The sequence below is a fragment of the Pelodiscus sinensis genome, chromosome 2, assembly GCF_049634645.1.
Source record: "Pelodiscus sinensis isolate JC-2024 chromosome 2, ASM4963464v1, whole genome shotgun sequence".
NCBI lineage: Eukaryota > Metazoa > Chordata > Testudines > Trionychidae > Pelodiscus > Pelodiscus sinensis.
In genome coordinates, this window is record NC_134712.1 from 169,782,647 (window position 1) to 169,800,263 (window position 17,617).

At 44.2% G+C, this 17,617-nt stretch overlaps 1 long non-coding RNA gene across 3 annotated transcripts in view; it reads right to left on the reverse strand.

The window, feature by feature from the left end:
• The window catches only part of LOC112546247 (uncharacterized), a 46,775-nt gene that overhangs the window by 12,778 nt on the left and 16,380 nt on the right, over window positions 1-17,617 (reverse strand). For 2 of the 3 annotated variants that reach the window (XR_012901880.1, XR_003089895.2), the window contains exon 5: window positions 5,673-5,820. This is a non-coding gene — a long non-coding RNA (uncharacterized LOC112546247). Of the gene's footprint in view, window positions 1-5,645; window positions 5,821-17,617 lie in introns of those variants that run through there. The other variant, XR_012901879.1, reaches the window with a different exon arrangement.

Consider the following 17,617-nt stretch of genomic DNA (forward strand, 5'->3'; position numbering starts at 1 on the left):
TGTAATATCTCATCTACGTATCTCATTGGCAGATGACAATGACAGTAGGCTGAATCTTTCACAATTACAACAGCAGAGGAGCATAAAACAAAGGTCAGTATACAATAGGCAATCAACAGAACGGTTTCGGTGTCGATTGCTCTTAGTGAAATCTAGATGTCTATTGGTTATGTCTATTTGAGACTTTTTTCTTCTCATGTTTGCCACTGGCAATAGCAAAAGTATAAAAAAGACACACCCGAGGCAGATGACATTTTAACCAGCATCACCTAGACCTGTTCTGTGCAAGATTAGACAGCACAGTAGCTAAAATGCCAGCAGTCATGCCAGCGGTTTTGCTATTAGTACCACTGGTGGAGTTGCAAAGGGAATTTGAGAGAGAAAAGTCTAAATATGGATACAGCATACTGAGATTTCTTTTTTGCAGTCAAATTAATTGAACCATTCTGCTTTTTATATGAAGTTTTGAAATCCAGATTTTATAGCCAAAAGTGTCAGTTTTTATTATCAAATTCTTTATGAGCTGTTCCCCTAAAGGTGCGCGTTTTGTCCTGTTCTACGATGAACAATAGCCATTTTGTTTTTCAATTTCTGGCTAGTTTTATTTGTCCATTTCCTCCATTGTGAGCTGTCCTCCTTGTTGCAAGAGCAAATCAAGTGACCTGTGGATCTGGAATATTTTAATGTAAAATATTTATTTATTATTATTATTTATTTAGATAATCCAGTCATGATAGAGCCCCTTTGTGCTAGGTGTTGGACACACACATAGTAAGAATTAGTCACTATCCCAAAAGAATTTACAGTCCAAATAGACAGACTAAACAAAGTTTGGGAAATAGAAGGAATTATTATCCTCATTTACTAGATGAAGAAACTAAGGCAGAGAAAGATCAAGTGACTTGTTTAAGGTCACACAGGGCATGTCTATACTCATGATTGACGCTCCAGCGGTAGATCTTCTAGCATTTGATTTAGTGAGTCCAGTATAGACCCCTAAATAGAATGCTAAGGGCAGCCCGCGCAGTGTTCAGTACTCCTCCTTCTGTGAGGAGTAAGAGAAGCCACTGGGAGCGTGGGCTCCCGTTGGGCTCCCGCTGTGTGGACACTATATATTTTGTGTAGCTGGAGTTGTGTACTCTAAGCCGTCCTACCTGGGCTAGTATAAACCAGGCCATAGGGCATCTGTGGCAGAGCTAGAACGAAACCCAGATTTCTTGGGTCTCAAGAAATCCCTTTAAGCACCAGACCATCCATTCTTTTTTAACATCCTTGATATGCCCTGTATATGTCAATGTTTTGCAAAAAGTTGACCCCCACAATATTTTGCTAGTTTTTCATTGCCGATATTCTAGTTGGCGTTTGCTTTTTATCAGTTTCTGCTTGAAATTTGCAACTGTGCTTATACAGGACATCCCTGCTATAAGTTGCCCCGGTATACATCCATCCCACACTAAAGTCATTGTCGCTTGTAGGAACTGATGTGTTGTAAGTCCTCCCATTCCCTGCTCTTAAGTCGTGCACACAAAAAAACCCCAATTTGCGCAAATGTAAGTCAGCTGCGGGGGAAAAAAATTCCTGCTTTAAGTTGTTTTGGAATGTATCTTGGACTTATAGCGAGGATGGCCTGTAACCAGATCTATTAGCACTTCCCTTTAGGAAGGTTGCCCAATGCTTTCTCTTATGAAACCCCATTTTCAGTTGTCCATAACTTTGCTAAACTTGTTTTGAACTGTTCCTTGCCGAAGTTTGTTTGCAAACTGTGTTTGCAAACTGTTCAGCTGTTTACAAGGCTTAATTTCTAATGAAAGAGGTGCCGGGGCTCAAGTGAGTAGCTCAAGCAATTTTTTTTACATTCATAACTATTGTAGCAAGCCCAGAGGTGCTGGAGTTATGATTTACCAGGCCTAGAGGGGCTGGCCTCAGGCTTTGCAAGCCCTGTCACAAATTAAGCACTGTCTGATTGCAAGAATGAGGCTAGGAAACATATTGTACATTGTTTTGGCCACATTACAATTTCTGGCAAAAGCGAGTGCTCCCATGTTTTGGAGCAGGCATTTGAAATGTGGCAGGGTGGTGGCCTTTGCATCAGAGAGATGCCTTTTACCATCCTCTTGAAAATCAGCGCAAATGTGGCCATGTTACAAACCTTTGGTAAATCTCAGTTTGCACATGCTTAGTAGAGGCTGCCTATATTTTAACAGCTAAGTTAGACTGTGTCCACACTGAACATTGCATTGACTAAGCATGACACCCTGTAGCTTGGGGCTGCTGTGAGCCATGGTGGGCCCGGAGTGGAGACAGGTCTGAACACGCGACTGAGAACAAGAGCTTCTCTCTGTCCTGGGCCTACAGTGAACACCCCCCTGCCCATTTGGGCCCAGGAAGCATGGAGAAGGAATCTGCATAAATCAAATACAGAAGGGAGAAGAATTTAACATGCAAGGGGGGGAAGTATGGGAGTAGATTGGGACATGTCACATAGAACTGGAGCTTGGGGAGGATATTGGGACTTGCTGGATCAGGAGACAGGGAACCTATAGGTAGGGAGTGACTAAGGCTGAGTGAGGTGTCAAAGGATGGCTGGGAATGAGAGTCAGTGGTGTGAGAGAAGGAGTTGAGGAGGGAAGAGAAACATCCTAGAAGGAGCCATTATGTGGGGGGAGAACTGGGACTGGCTGGGCAAAGGGAGTGGGACAAGGAACTGGAGTTTGGGAGACAACAATACTGAGACTGAATAGGGAGCTGGGGTGGGAAATTAGAACTGGGAGCTGGTGGGGATGGGGAATGTGGGTGGGATGACTGAAGGCCAAGGCTGAGGCCATACTGGCTAAAGAGCTAGGAAGGAGGGGAAACTGAGATGGGTTGGGCAAGGAGATTGGGGACAAAGAGTTGGGGCTGGGGAATGGAAACCATTGGGCAAGGAAAGTGAAGTGGGACTAGGGTGAGGGGGTTTGGAGGCGATTGAGACTAAGACTGCAGAGCAAAGAGACCGAGACAGGGAAACCTGAGGAATGGAAATGAACTGGCTAGATGAGAAGATTGGGGTAGGTGGAGCAGAGACAGGATTGCGATGGGGAGGGGCAAGAAGGAGACATACTTGGGGAAAGGAATGGACAAAAGAGCACACACCCCTCCAGAGCCTAAGATTTCTGGGTCTCATTATTCCTCTATCAACAAATACCTGTGAAACCCATCCCCTGCTAATGCTATTCAGCCTAGATGATGACAAGCTGCTATTGCCATCAATTATTCTGTGAGTTCGAGTGACAGACATCTGTGTGGTGGATCAATAGATTCCAACTTTGGTAATCATCTGTGAGGGTGTCAGTTTGATGCCATATGATGACAAATCTAATTATTTCAATTTTCTTTGTTAAAAAAACAAAGAAACTGCATGCACAAAACCACATTAAAATAATATTATTAAGGTTACATGCAATCATGAAATTAAAGTCTGGATCATAATGCATACACAGAAGAGGACCAAGTTAAGGTTACACAGGCAACCTTAATTCTGGAAACCCTAACTTTGAAGTGCTTATCTTTGCAATTGTAATAATGTCCTTTTAACTGAGAGGTTTTTTATTGTAGTTTGATAGATAGTATTAAAAAGGTATATTCAACTTCCTTTCATGTGAGAGTTTTAAGTGGTATAACTCATAAAGGAAAAACATTCTTAACCCAAAAATCATTTTCTTGTTCCTTCTAGTGGCTTGGTCTGTGTAATCAGAGAGTGTAAGAAATGTTCAGCTCCACTGGTGGTAATAATTATCTCGAAAGAGAAAGAGATTAGAGTTTGTTCTGGTTTGACTTAGTTCTACTAGAGACACTGGAACAAGGTGGATCTGGAGGCCATGGCCCATCATTTTTAAAAGGGAGGGCTAAGTCCTCCCACTTTTTATTGGCCATAAAGGTGAGCAATGGGAGGGACAGGGGTAGAGAGGAATAATTGGGGGGCAGGGACTTGATGGAGAGGAATGGGCAGTTTGAGGTCAGAGTCTTGGGGAAGGGGTGGTGCAGGGGATGAAGCTACAGTTTGGATGCCAGTGTCCCCCCACACTTTCAGGGACCTTCCATCGCCACTGAGTCCTATAAAACATTTTTCTACAACTTTGTGTTCTCGTATGTGTTTGTCCTCGCTCTCTCTCTCTCTCTCTCTCTCTTCTCAACCACAATCACTGCTTCTATGGCTTGCTTATGTTGATTTGTGTAAATTATTAATTGTTTGTGCTGCTACAGTTAGGATTGCAGTACCATTGTTCTAGGTGCTGTATAAGAGCTCACTTTCTACAATTTGGTCTTGTTCCTAACAGGCATTGTAATGTCATTTAAATGGTAGAAAGGCTAATGCACGTACTCTGACATTTCCATTAAATTGCAAATTGAAGCAAATATAAAGTATTGTTTTATTCCATACAAAAAAAGCCCAAACATGACGGTGGTATTTTCTCAAGCAGTTTTGGAACTGCTGTCACCAAAGTGAAAGAGTCAGTAATTACTGGGAGTGTTTCCTCCCAAACACAATTTTATCCAGAAATGTTCCCCCTCATTAGAAATCCATCCTATAATTAAAGATTAAAACCGGAATATAAGGTACTCATTTGCCACTCTCAGTTTCAATCTTCTAGGAGTTTACATTTCCTAACTGAGGCGTTTGTTGTGTTTGAGCCTTTCCACCCCTTGGCAAGAGGCTTTTTCTTGAACTACATTTCACTTTACCTCATTTGCATACCCCAACCCCACTGATTAAAATGATGTGAGAGCTCGGTGTAAGACATTTTGCTTTAGGGAAATAGAAGCCTTTGATTCTCTGATGACATCACATCACATTACAGAAGTAATTTTTCACCAGCTGGCAGAGTGTTTTTTTGCTATGTATAGGAACAATGCCACCTTTCTTTTAAATTATGCTGGTATAATTTAATCAGAGCATAATTATTGAAGGTGGAGTGAAACAGGGCTTAGGTATTGAAGGTGGAGTGAAACAGGATTATCCAGCTCCCCGTTTCCAATATCTCTTTATCATTCACTGGAGCCAGTAGCAAGGCACATACAGGATTTGCCAGTGGAAAATTTTTTTCTGTCTTCCAAAATTACAGAGTTTCTTTCAAGTGCAATGTAGAAAATACAAAATATGAGAGTTGCTTTCTCAAGTTTAAAAATAGTCAGAATGATTCACTGCTGCTTCCTTGCAAAACTTGGATGGGTCCCTGTGACAGAGGATGTAGCTTTCTGCATTCTGAATCTCAAATGAGAAAGCAACTCCATTATGGGTCCCCTCCATTATGGGTCCCCTCTGGAAAAGTTCATTGCTGCAGGGCGATCAGACTGTAACAGCATACATATCCTGCAAATGTGCCAGCTATCACCCCTCTTTCCTTCGTGTATTTAATTCCATTTCGACATATAAAACATAAGTGTTTGCTCTTCCCACCAGCCAAGCACATGTGACAGATGATTAAAAATACAATCCAAATTGACCACCAGTAACATCAACCAAGTAACTTCCTTCCCTACCCTCCAAAAAAATCCATGGTATAACATGGCAATTTCCTCCCCTGAGATCCTGTAAACCCGACCTCTCCTCCAGTCTCCCCTATATTTACTCTTTTGTTGCCAAATATTTCCCCGTCTTAGTTTTTTCAGCCACTTTATTATAAAAGTGTTACCTAGTTGATGGCAACAGCATGGGAATTCTGCATGCTTCCCAATCACTGCATTCATTGTCTTCATACTCCTTGTTGATCAATGGTGTGCATGCTGAGTGTTGCTGGGATGATGCCAAGAAGTGCATTTTTTTTCACTGTCCTCCACCTCCTGAAACAATAAAAAATTTAGCAGTGGTATCATCATGTTCATTCCCACAATTCATTGTTGAGTTAATGCTCGAAAGTCTGCAGAAGTTGAACACAGTTCTGTTGAATTTGCTTTGACTTTTGGAAACTCAAAGGCTGTGTCTAGACTGGCCAGTTTTTCCGGAAAATCAGCCGCTTTTCCGGAAAAACTTGCCAGCTGTCTACACTGGCTGCTTGAATTTCCGCAAAAGCACTGACTTCCTACTGTAAGAAATCAGTGCTTTTTGCGGAAATACTATGCAGCTCCCATTCGGGCAAAAGTCCCTTTTGCGCAAAACTTTTGTGCAAAAGGGCCAGTGTAGACAACTCAGATGTGTTTTGCGCAAAAAAGCCCTGATCGCGAAAATAACGATTGGGTTTTTTTTGCGCAAAACAGCGTCTAGATTGGCCACGGACGCTTTTCCGCAAAAAGTGCTTTTGCAGAAAAGCGTTAGTGCCAATCTAGATGCTCTTTTCTGAAAATGCTTTTAACGGAAAACAAGGGAGTACAAGGAAACCATCAGACAGTATTAGTCAGCATGGTAGGTTGTGATCTTTGCACACCAGCAGTCTAACCAATATCACAGTTTTTGCAGTAGGAGTGTTTTACAGAGTAATATGAAGGAAGATAATGAGCTAGGTGTGAGGATGTTTACAAGGAGCTCTTCTCAAGTAGGAGGGGCAGCGTGGGGAAAAGCCTGAAGTGCTTGTTTGCATATTTAACAAGTGAGAAATGGAAGCTGGCATTATTGGTCAATCGGAGGTGGAACCAGTATCTCAATAAGGATTGAGAAATAGTTGCATGGGGATAGGCTGTGAAGAGCACTGGAAATGAAGACAAGTAATTTATGTTTGATGCAGGTAAAGAAAAGGAGGGATGCAAAGAAAGGGGTATCATGATCCAGGAGGTAAGGTTAATATTTTGTCAGGAATATGTTTAGTAAAAGTCATGGGCTGCTTGTAGGCAATCAACAATAAATTATTGATGCTTGGTCCTGGCAGTACAGAGCTATTGGTGAACCCCCATCTGCTAAGGTTGGCAAGTGTCCTGTTTTCTACAGGAACTTCTGCTCATAAAAAGACCCTGGTGGCTCCAGTCAGCATAGTCGGCTATTAAAAGTCCGGTTGGCTGTGCAGCTGGGCTAGGACACTCCCTGACTGTCTTGGCTCCGTGTGGCTCTCATAAGCAGCAGTATGTCCCCCTGCCCTCTTGCTCCTAAGCATAGGGGCAGCCAGAGAGCTCCACATGCTGCCCGTACCCCAAGTGCTGACTCTGTGGCTCCCATTGGCTGGAAAGTTCAGTCAATGGGAGCTATGGGAATAGTGTGCAATAATATGGGGCAGTGTGCAATTCTGCCTTGGAGCCAGAGGGGGGACATGCTGCTGCTTTTGAGAGCTGCTTGGGGTAAGTGCCACCTGGAACCTGCCCCCCTGTCCCTGTTCCCTACCCAACCCTCCAGCCTCAGACCTGATCCCCCTCCTGCCCACCAAATACTTAAATCTCAGCCCAGAGCTCACTCCTACACCCCAAACACCTCATCCTCATCTCACATCTTGTACTCTGAGTTGGAGGGTGGGGAGAGCAACAGAGGGAGGGGGATGGAGTAAGCAGGGAGTAGGCCCTTGGGGAAGAGGGAGGGGCATGGATGGGGCCTTGGAGGAGGGGCAGGACATGGGAAGGGGCAAGTGTGTTAATTTTTGTAAAAGTAGAAGGTTGGCAACCTTACCCTCCACCCAGGGATGACATCTATAGAGAGGTCCAAGTTGAAAATGGTACCTGGGGTATGAGCAAGAGAAATACTGTTGTTTGCTGTGGGAGGTAGAGGGGTTGGAGTGTGGGGAAAGATTAAATGCTCTGCTTTATCCATGCTGAGCTTGAGTTGATCAATGAGGAGATACCATGACAAGTATGGAGAAAGTGAATAAGGAAAAGTTATTTACTTGTTCCCATAACATAAGAACTAAGGATCACCAAATGAAATTAATAGGTAGGAAGTTTAAAACAAACAAAAGGAAGTTTTTCCTCATGCAGCGCACAGTCAACCTGTGGAACTCCTTGCCAAAGGATGTTGTGAAGACCAGGACTTTAACAGAAAAGAAAAGAACTAGATAAATTCATGGAGGATAGGTCCATCAATACTTATTAGCCTGGATGGGTAGGAATGGTGTCCCTAACCTCTGTTTGTCAGAGGCTGGAAATGGATGACAGGACTGGGATCACTTGATGAAAACCTGTTCTGTTCATTACCTGTAGGGCACCTGCCATTGGCCACTGTCAGAAAACAGGATACTGGGCTAAATGAACTTTGGTCTGACTCAGTATGGCCATTCTTATGTGCTTATCAGGGAGATAGGCCGAGATTTTCAGTTGGCCAGGAGGAGATAGTGGAGAGGTAGATCTGAGAGTTGTCTGTATATAGACAGTAGTCTCTGCTGTGTCTTCAGTCAGTCACAGTAGGATATGAGTATGTGGTGCTAATGTTCTGTCCGCTTGCCTCTCTCTCACATGCGCTTCTGTGCATGGCTCTACTGACTAGCCAGTGGAGTAAGGAGTCAAGTGACAATTCTTCATAAGATTTACAAAAAAATTAAGATTTCAAATCAGCAGTGGATATAAAATTATACAAACTATAATTAAACTTCTTTGAAAATGAACTTTGTTACTCATTTGATATCTTTATTATAACAGTTCACCTTTAAAATGTCTGTTGCTCCAGATCTATCTATCTATCTATCTATCTATCTATCTATCTATCTATCTATCTATCTATCTATCTATCTATCTATCTATCTATCTATCTATCTATCTATCTATCTATCTATCTATCAGTGTATTGGATACAGTGATCTTTAAACTGTATTAACCATTGCTTATTTTCTGCGTACAGTTTTTACTCCTCTGAATTGCAGGCATAAAATATATTATAGCATTTTTTGTGTAATACAACTTTATTCTTCCAGTTACTCTGGCAGAAATGTACATTACCTCAGTAAAGAAAAGATTAAAACAAACTTCAAGGTAAGTATTGATTTGATCAGGGAAACTGAGTGTAATAACTTTTTAAAAGCACATTGATTGTAAATGAGAGGAAGAAAATTCTGAAAGATGTTTCATGGAGATTAAAAAACGCTATGTAACTTTTTAAACTGCATTTTGCTCATATTATTGATTTAACTCGTGTTTTCAATAAGTGTGAATGGCTACAGCCTCACATTTCCTTTTTGATTATATTTAGTGCATATTTGGTTTTCTTGTAAGTTGTTTTGAATATGCGTATTTGCTCTTCTCACTGCATTTGTCATACTGACATCTTTGTTCTCATTCTTCATAATCTACTGCATATTTTATTTCCCGCTCTGAATGTGCAATTGGCTTAGCTTTACTCAGCTTGGTTTATCATGTTTATTGCATGATGATGTGTTTTTAGTTGCTTTTTAATCTTTCTACGGAGAGTGCTCTTTGAAAGAGAAACATAGCAGAATGGGAAATCCAATAATATAAACTGAAGGTAAGATCCTATTGATGGGAAGGGAGAAATAAAAAGTAGCAAATACGGCTACTAGTGTATGAAAAGAAGAATTAAAATAGTCATGGATTAAAAAAGAAGCTGCATCTGTCATAAATGATACTCAGATAAACATTAATGGGCCCCAAGAATTTCTTTGATCTTTTTCAGAGTGTTGAAAATATAGTAATACACTAGTTCCAGCAACATTTGTCTTAGACTTTCACCATTATCCTAATCCTTCCTAGTTGGGCTTTGGGCCACTGTGTGGCATATAGACAGCACTAGAAAGACTAGGGAAGGATCTCCTTAAGCCTGTTAAACAGTCAACTAATATCAAGTCTGATTATGCTAGATCTATCTGCAACTTTTGACACAGTTGACCATGAGGTAATATTATCTTTTCTGTGGAAAGTAAGTAGGACCAATAGAACCACTCTATGGGTGTATCTACACTGCACCGTCATTTCGAGATAACTAGCATTATTTCAAAATAACAATGTAAGCATCTGCACAGCCATTCCATTATTTCAAAATAATTTTGAAATAGCGGACAGCTTATTCTGAATTCTGTAAACCTCATTCTACAAGGAATAATGCCTATTCCAAAATAGCTATTTTACAATAAGGCGTGCGTAGACAGTCCACTGCTGCTATTTTGAAATAGCCCTTTACCAGGGCCATTCTAATTTATTCCTCCCCAGTGCCTCCTGGGGCTCTAAATCGAGATAGGCTTCCCTAATGTAGACATGCTATCTCGGACTAATTTTGAAGCTTCCCTGCAGTGCATTTTGAAATAAACTATTTTGGAATATCTATTCCAGAATATCTTATTTCGAAATAAGCATGCAGTGTGGACATACCCAAAGATTTTAACTTCATCAAGTCCATTGAGACATATCAAGGGGTAATAATGGACAACTGTTCCACATCGCTTACAGCTCTGTATTTCTGTGTCTGCTGTAGTCCTCTAGCTAGCAGAGTGTTTCTCAACATTTTTGATACCAGGGACTGGCTTGCTGCCTTCCTAAACTGTATCAGGGAAATCTTAGCACTGGTCCATGGACTGATCATTCAGAATGAGGGCCATTGCTAAAGGGGTGTGAGGCCTGGGGCTACCGTCCTCCCAGTGCCACAGGCCATGGCCCAGGGAACCCCCCCCTTGTGCATGTCCCGCCCCTGTTCTGCCTCCACCCCATCCCTTCCTGCCCCTGCTCAGACTCATCCCTGCTCTGCCCACTCCTCTGAGCAATGCAAGCTGGGGAATTACAGGGGAGCCTGGCGTGGGGAGATAGCAGGGTTTGCCCCACCCCACACTCACTATGGCGGTGAGAGCCAGAGCAATTATGCAACCTGCTCCACTCCGCCCCGCTGCCCTCTCCCCTCTTGCTGTGTTCTGCTTCACCAAAGCGTTCTTTGGCAAATACAATGACTCTCCCATTCGGGCAAAAGCCCTCTTGCGCAAATGCTTTTGCGCAAGAGGGCTAGTGTAGACAGCTGAGAACCGTTTTGCGCAAAAAAGCCCCCATGGTGAAAATGGCAATCGGGGCTTTCTTGCACAAAACCGCATCTAGATTGGCACGGATGCTTTTCCACAAAAAGTGCTTTTGCGCAAAAGCATCCGTGCCAATCTAGACGCTCTTTTCCACAAATGCTTTTAACAGAAAAACTTTTTCGTTAAAAGCATTTGTGGAAAATCACGCCAGTCTAGATGTAGCCATAATGTATATATGTTAGATAACATGTTGATTAGTCTTACATTGTATAATAAATGGATAATAAACTAAACTCATTGGCTACAGGGGGAACGAACAGAACAGGTAATCATCTCATGATCCATCCATTGTTGCCCGTTCCCAGCTTCTGATAAACACTCTAGCAAGTGTGGACAGATTATTCTAAGAACACTACTTGCAAATGCATGCTGTGGACTGAGCTCCATACATAGCCTGTAATATGGCTGTCTGAAGAAATACTTGTCCATGTTAGTCAAGAAGGACCCATTCGAATCATGAACATGGATACTGATAACATAATTTCAATGGTAGTGTATATGGGATTTGAATGGTTATGCCTGATAAAATACACAGGCTGCGTCTAGACTGGCATGATTTTGCAGAAATACTTTTAACTGAAAAGTTTTTCCGTTAAAAGTATTTCCGCAAAAGCACATCTAGATTAGTAAGTGCCTTTGCACAAAAGATTTGCTTTTGCGCAAAAGCATCCGTGGCCAGTATAGACGCGATGTTGCGCAAGAAAGCCCCAATCGCCATTTTAGCCATCGGGGCTTTTTTGCGCAAAACAGTTCTTCCCTGTCTACACTGGCCCGCTTGCACAAGTATTCTTGCACAAGAGGGCTTATCCCTGAGCGGGAGCGTATACGTATTTGCGCAAGAAGCACTGAATTCTTACATTAGAACGTCAGTGCTCTTGCGCAAATTCAAGCGGCCAATGTAGACAGCTGGCAAGTTTCTGCGCAAAAGCAGTCGCTTTTGCGCATAATCTTGCCAGTTTAGACGCACCCAATAATGTTACTGAATAGGATGTGTTAACTGTGAGGGGGAAAAGTAAACATTATACACAATGGTTTTGGGAGTGCTCAGGCATCTGAGTCACCTTGTTACCACCTTCCTCCGGCAAGATGGAGACTTGCTTGTGCTTACCTGAGTGTCATCTCCTAACACTGCCAGCTTGCTTGCTATCCAAGCATTCTCTTCTGGGCTACACCAACCCTTACTTTGCCTTTCAGGTTAACATTAAGGGTAACTCTGTCCCGAGTTCCTTTAAAGCATTCCCCTGCAGTGTCCCCAGGTTCTTATCCACAGAAATACCAGAGTGGCTGTCTCCAACGGAACAGAGTACACACCAGCTTGCATGATTCAACTCAGGATCAGTACCTTTCTAATATCACAGATCTTAGATATATTTATAGTGAAGCAAGGATAAGTCTATTACTAAAGATTTAAAAGATGGTGAGTACAGATAATGGAAACAAAAATATATAAAACAAAATCATAACATGCTTTCTGGAGACTAAACTTTACAGGTTAGCCTGCTACTTATAGATGTGTATCTCATCCAAAGCCTTTTGCAGTATCTTCAACCATGACTGATTGTAATCTTGTTTTTATGAATGTAAACACACTGGTCATTTACTTCCTAGGTGTAGAACAGTATGGTGCTTTCTTTGTTTTCCAGATATAGTCCAGCAGCCCTTTGATATGTATCTCAAAATAAGGTTCCCCTTGGTATGTCTACACTACAAAGTTAATTCGAACTAACAGACGTTAGTTCGAATTAACTTTAATAGGCGCTACACATACAAGCCGCTAGTTCGAACTTAATTCGAACTAGCGGAGCGCTTAATTCGAATTAGGTAAACCTCATTCTACGAGGACTAACGCCTAGTTCGAATTAAGTAGTTCAAATTAAGGGCTGTGTAGCCACTTAATTCGAACTAGTGGGAGGCTAGCCCTCCCCAGCTTGCCCTGGTGGCCACTTTGGCCAACACCAGGAAAACTCTTCTCCCCCCCTCCCGGCCCCGGAGGCCTTAAAGGGCCACGGTCTGGCTACAGTGTTTGTGCCAGTTGCAAGCCTGCCAGCACCCAGCCAGCAGACCCTGCATCTGGCACAACATGAGCCAGCCACCCACTGCCACCCAGCCCTCCGCCTCTTCCCAGGACCAGGCTGGCGGCTCCCAGGAGCCTGCCCGGGGCCGCAAGAGGCGGGCGCCCGCCTGGTCAGGTGCGGAGATCGTGGACCTCATCGAGGTTTGGGGGAAAGCCGCCAACATCCACGATCTCCACACTAGCCACAGGAATGCGGCCGTGTACAGCCACATGGCTGACAGCCTGGCCGCCAGAGGCCACATGCGGACCCCCCACTTTGAGGCCCTGGACCGCATCCTGGGGACTCACGCCGTCCATGCCCCCTGCGTGGTGATCGACCCCGGGGCAAGAGGGCCCCGTCCCGGACACAGAGGAGGAGGAGCAGGAGGACGCCGAGAGCCAGGAGGCTTCAGGGAGCCTGCCCAGGACCCAGGACCCCTGAGGAACCCCACGGAGCACATGGAGGAGTTGTGGTACACTCATGCGTCGTGTGCCTTGCCGGACCAGCCCACATTAATGTCCGTGAACTGTCCCCAGTGGTCACACACGGCCTGCAGGAGCACGGAGAAGTACCCCTTTCAGTTGACATACTGGGAGGCCTGGTGCTCAGGGGCACGGATGGGGATGTGCGTCCCGTCGATGGCCCCCCCCGCAGTTGGGAAGCTGAGAGCACCGAACCCCCGGATGACAGCGTCCGGGTCGGCGAGGCGGACCACCCTGCGGAGCAGCACCCGGTTGATGGTCTTGACCACCTGCAGAGAGACACAGCAAACCGTGAATCACTGGGGCGCCCGGGTGGCTGGGAGTGTTCGTGCCCTGGCACTGCCCCGCGCCCCACTCCCGGAAGCAACCCCCTCGGGTGGTGTGTAGTATGATCGGGACAGACCGACCCCTCCGGTGCGGGGTACTTTCGCCTCCTGCCCTTCCTCCCCCCATTTTCCCGGGGCGGCCCATCCCCTCCTTGCTGCCTCCCTCCCCCCCAGCCCAGTGGCCGGTGAGTGCCGTACCTGCATGAGCACTGCTCCGACGGTGGATCTCCCCATGCCGAATTGGTTCCCGAAGGATCGGTAGCTGTCCAGCGTAGAGAGCTTCCAGAGGGCGATGGCCACATGCTTCTGGAGGGGGATGGCGGGCCTCATGCGAGTGTCCCATTGCCACAGAGCAGGGGCGAGCCACTCGCAGAGCTCCAGGAAGGTGTCCCTCTTCATCCTGAAGTTCTGGGTCCACTGTCTGTCTCCCCAGTGCTCCAGGATGATGCGGTCCCACCAGTCGCTGCTGGTGTCCAGACGCCAGATGCGGCAGGGCACGCCGGCATCCGGGCACTGCTGCGGCTCCTCCACGGCCCCCAGGGAGGCCAGGCGGAGAGGTAGGGGGCTGACGTGCACCAGGTGGTGCCAGCCATTGCTGGCAGGCTTGCAGCAGCAAGTCCAAAAACTGCACCAGAAAGCTCAGGGCGAGCTCTGGCTCCATGTTGCCAACTGCGGCGGCGTCCCCAAAGGGAAGCACCGACACAGATGGGCGCAGAGAAAAACACTTTGCTGTCCCTCAGTGAGGTAGGCAAGCAAGCGGAAAAGCTGAGAACCGGCTGTCCAGAGGGGTCCCTTTAAGCACAAGCCTCAGATAGCCTCAGACAGCAGCCACACAAAGCAACTACTGACCTGATGGCCTGCCGGAACCGGTTTCAGCTGCCCTTAAGTGTGCCCCAGCATCCAATCAGTGTGGACGCGCTAGTTCGAATTAGCAAAACGCTAATTCGAACTAGTTTTTAAGTCTAGCTGCACCAATTCGAATTAGCTTAGTTCGAATTAATTAATTCGAACCAAGTTAGTTCGAATTAGTGCTGTAGTGTAGACATACCCCCTGTTCTGTTTCTATACTTGTTCATTCCTTACTGATTTTTTTTCATCAAGGTTCATCTTAAATGGGTGATGAAAGACCTACTGTGAACGAGACAACACTTCATTTACATGTCAACAGAGACAGGTGAATAAATATCCCTTGTGTGACAGAAAACCTGTTTGCCAACTCTGCCTTGAGAAAGACTTTAAAATGTATTTTCTGTATATATACACAGCTCCTCCCATAGTATCTGTATGTACATTTCACAATTATATTTACAATCAGTGTGGTATAGGTTTATTTTAAGACCTCGTGTGACATTTGTTGCTGAGCCAGAATGTTCATAGCAGAATCAGGACATTTTCTTGTAATCTTAAACTTCAGAGGGGTAGCCAAGTTAGTCTGTACAGGATAAACTTAAAAAACAACAAATACTCTGGTAGCACTTTAAAGACTAACAAAACATGTAGATGGTATCATGAGCTTTCTTGGGCATCTGAAGATGAAAGCTCATGATACCATCTACTTGTAAGCTTAAGAAATTCTTGAGTCATAGCATGGAAGAAGAGATTGTAAAACTTGGAAGGAGGCGAGGGCCAATGGTATTAGCAGTTATTACATAAATCTTGTACCTAAGTGGAAGGTAAATAACAAGGAGAAAAGATTTTAGAATGGCTAATAAAGTCAAAATTAGTATGGAAAATGGCAAATACTGAGTGTGAGGAGGAACTGGCAGTATTTGTGGGTATCAATTGTTACTACTAGATCAGGATTATGGGTGTCACAGTTCAGGGCAACTGCACCTATTTGTTCTCTGAGTGATACATTGAGTACACCAGCTCTAGGTTCCCAGGGTATGTCTACACTACAGGTTTTTTTTCCCAGAAAAACGGCCGTTTTTCAAAAAAAAACTGTTAATTACGTCCACACTGCAATCACATTCTTCCGAAAGAAAATCGAAAGAACAGAGGGGGTTTTCCAACATTGGTAATCCTCTTTCTGTGAGGAAGAAGCCTTTTCCCAAAAGAGCTCTTTTGCAGAAAGGCGTGTGTGGATGGGGAAGAGGGTGTTCTTTTGAAAGAAGAGGAAAGAGGAACAAGCACAGGTGCCCTGATGGCCACTCCGTCCATAGTAATCACAGCTGAAATGTGAGATAGCATCCACTCTGTGTGGATGCTATCTTTCGAAAAAGCAGATTGCTTTTTTGATGTGCTTTTCTGTGTGGACGTTCTTTCTGAAAAAGTTTTTCTGGAAGATCTCTTCCAGAAAAGCTTCTTCCGAAAGAAGCCTGCAGTCTAGACATAGACCCAGCTTCTAAGCCATCATGTCTTTTGGGAAGATACACACATTTCTCTCTCTCTTTCCTGATTGGGGTTTTGACTGCTTAAAAGGCCAGCCTCATCAGTATGTTTTCTCTCCAGAATCTCTGCACAGGAAAATTGCCTGCAGTTCTATGTTACCACACAGCAAGCACATTTATTCTTAAGGTGATAAGATTATAGAGAAAGCACATTAAAAGCAAAAGAACTTCCATGTTCATACCACGCGTCACACCAACTCCATGCTTGGGCTATCAGGAGATATCTTGCTGTAATACGCAATTCGTAGATGCATGTGTTGGGTAGGAAAATAATTGGCTGAGAAATGATGTTGATAGCCACTAGCCCTGTTAAGTGGACTTCTACAAGTAGCAATGAGAACTGATCACATTTTCTCCTCCCCTCCCACCAGCCCATGCTCCATTCAGTGCTCTCTTCTTATGCTTCCAATGCCTCATTCTGCTGTTAACGTTATATCTTTTTTCACACTATCCTCCACACTTGGCACTGTCTCCCTTATTCTGTGTATCAACCAATAACTTCCTTAAACCTCACCTTTTTACATGATCTTCCACAGTGACTTCCTCTCAGGCACTATGAGGACTCATTCTTGCTCTTGATCTTGTGTCATTTGAATTGTATTTTCTGACTTAGATTTCAAGATCTTGAATGTAGCGGCTTTGTCTTCCTAAGTGTTTATGAAGTGTTCTCAACATATGCATAGTGCTATATAAATAGTTATGATTATTTATAAAGCACATAGTTCTGCATAAAGCATATCTATAGGATATGAATAATACAATGCAAAACTGTAAAAATGAATTAAATACAGTAGAGTCCCGATTATCCGACCAAAATGGGACCGACAGGTGGTCGGATTAATGAAAATGTCGGATAATAGGGATTACCTGTAATTGATTTGGGTGGCCTGGCCCCTTCCCTCTCTGCAGCCCCCAGGCGTGGGCAGAGAGAATGGCCCAGCTCGCTGCCCCGTCGCTCTGGGGGCTGCAGGGAGGGAAGGGGCCAGGCAGGAATGGGGACTGAGCGGCGCCAGCAGGAGCAGCAGCAGCAGCAGCAGGGACATCAGCAGCTGGGGAAGGAGAAATGGGCCAGGTCACATGGCAGGCGGCCGGGGGCAGCGCGGGTTTTTAGTTTTGCTTTCAGGGGTCGGCTATGTCGGATAAAGCGGAATGTCGGATTAGCGGAGGTTGGATAATCCGGACTCTGCTGTAATAAATGGGAAGCTGTTAACAGGCAGAGAATATAAAATTACTACTTGTGGAGAACCTGCAGGGAAGCAGATTTAGTTGAAATACTTAGAACAATAGTTGGAAAGAAACAGAGTAGTAAAAAGAGAAATCATTTGAATAGTAAAATGCAGTAATTTTTAATACAAAATTTATGGGCATTCCTGACAGCAATATGATGTACTAAATGCTAGGCTGCTGAAAACTGATTAAGACAAGAACCTAACAGGAATGTTAAATGCCAGGATAAGTAGTTTACAA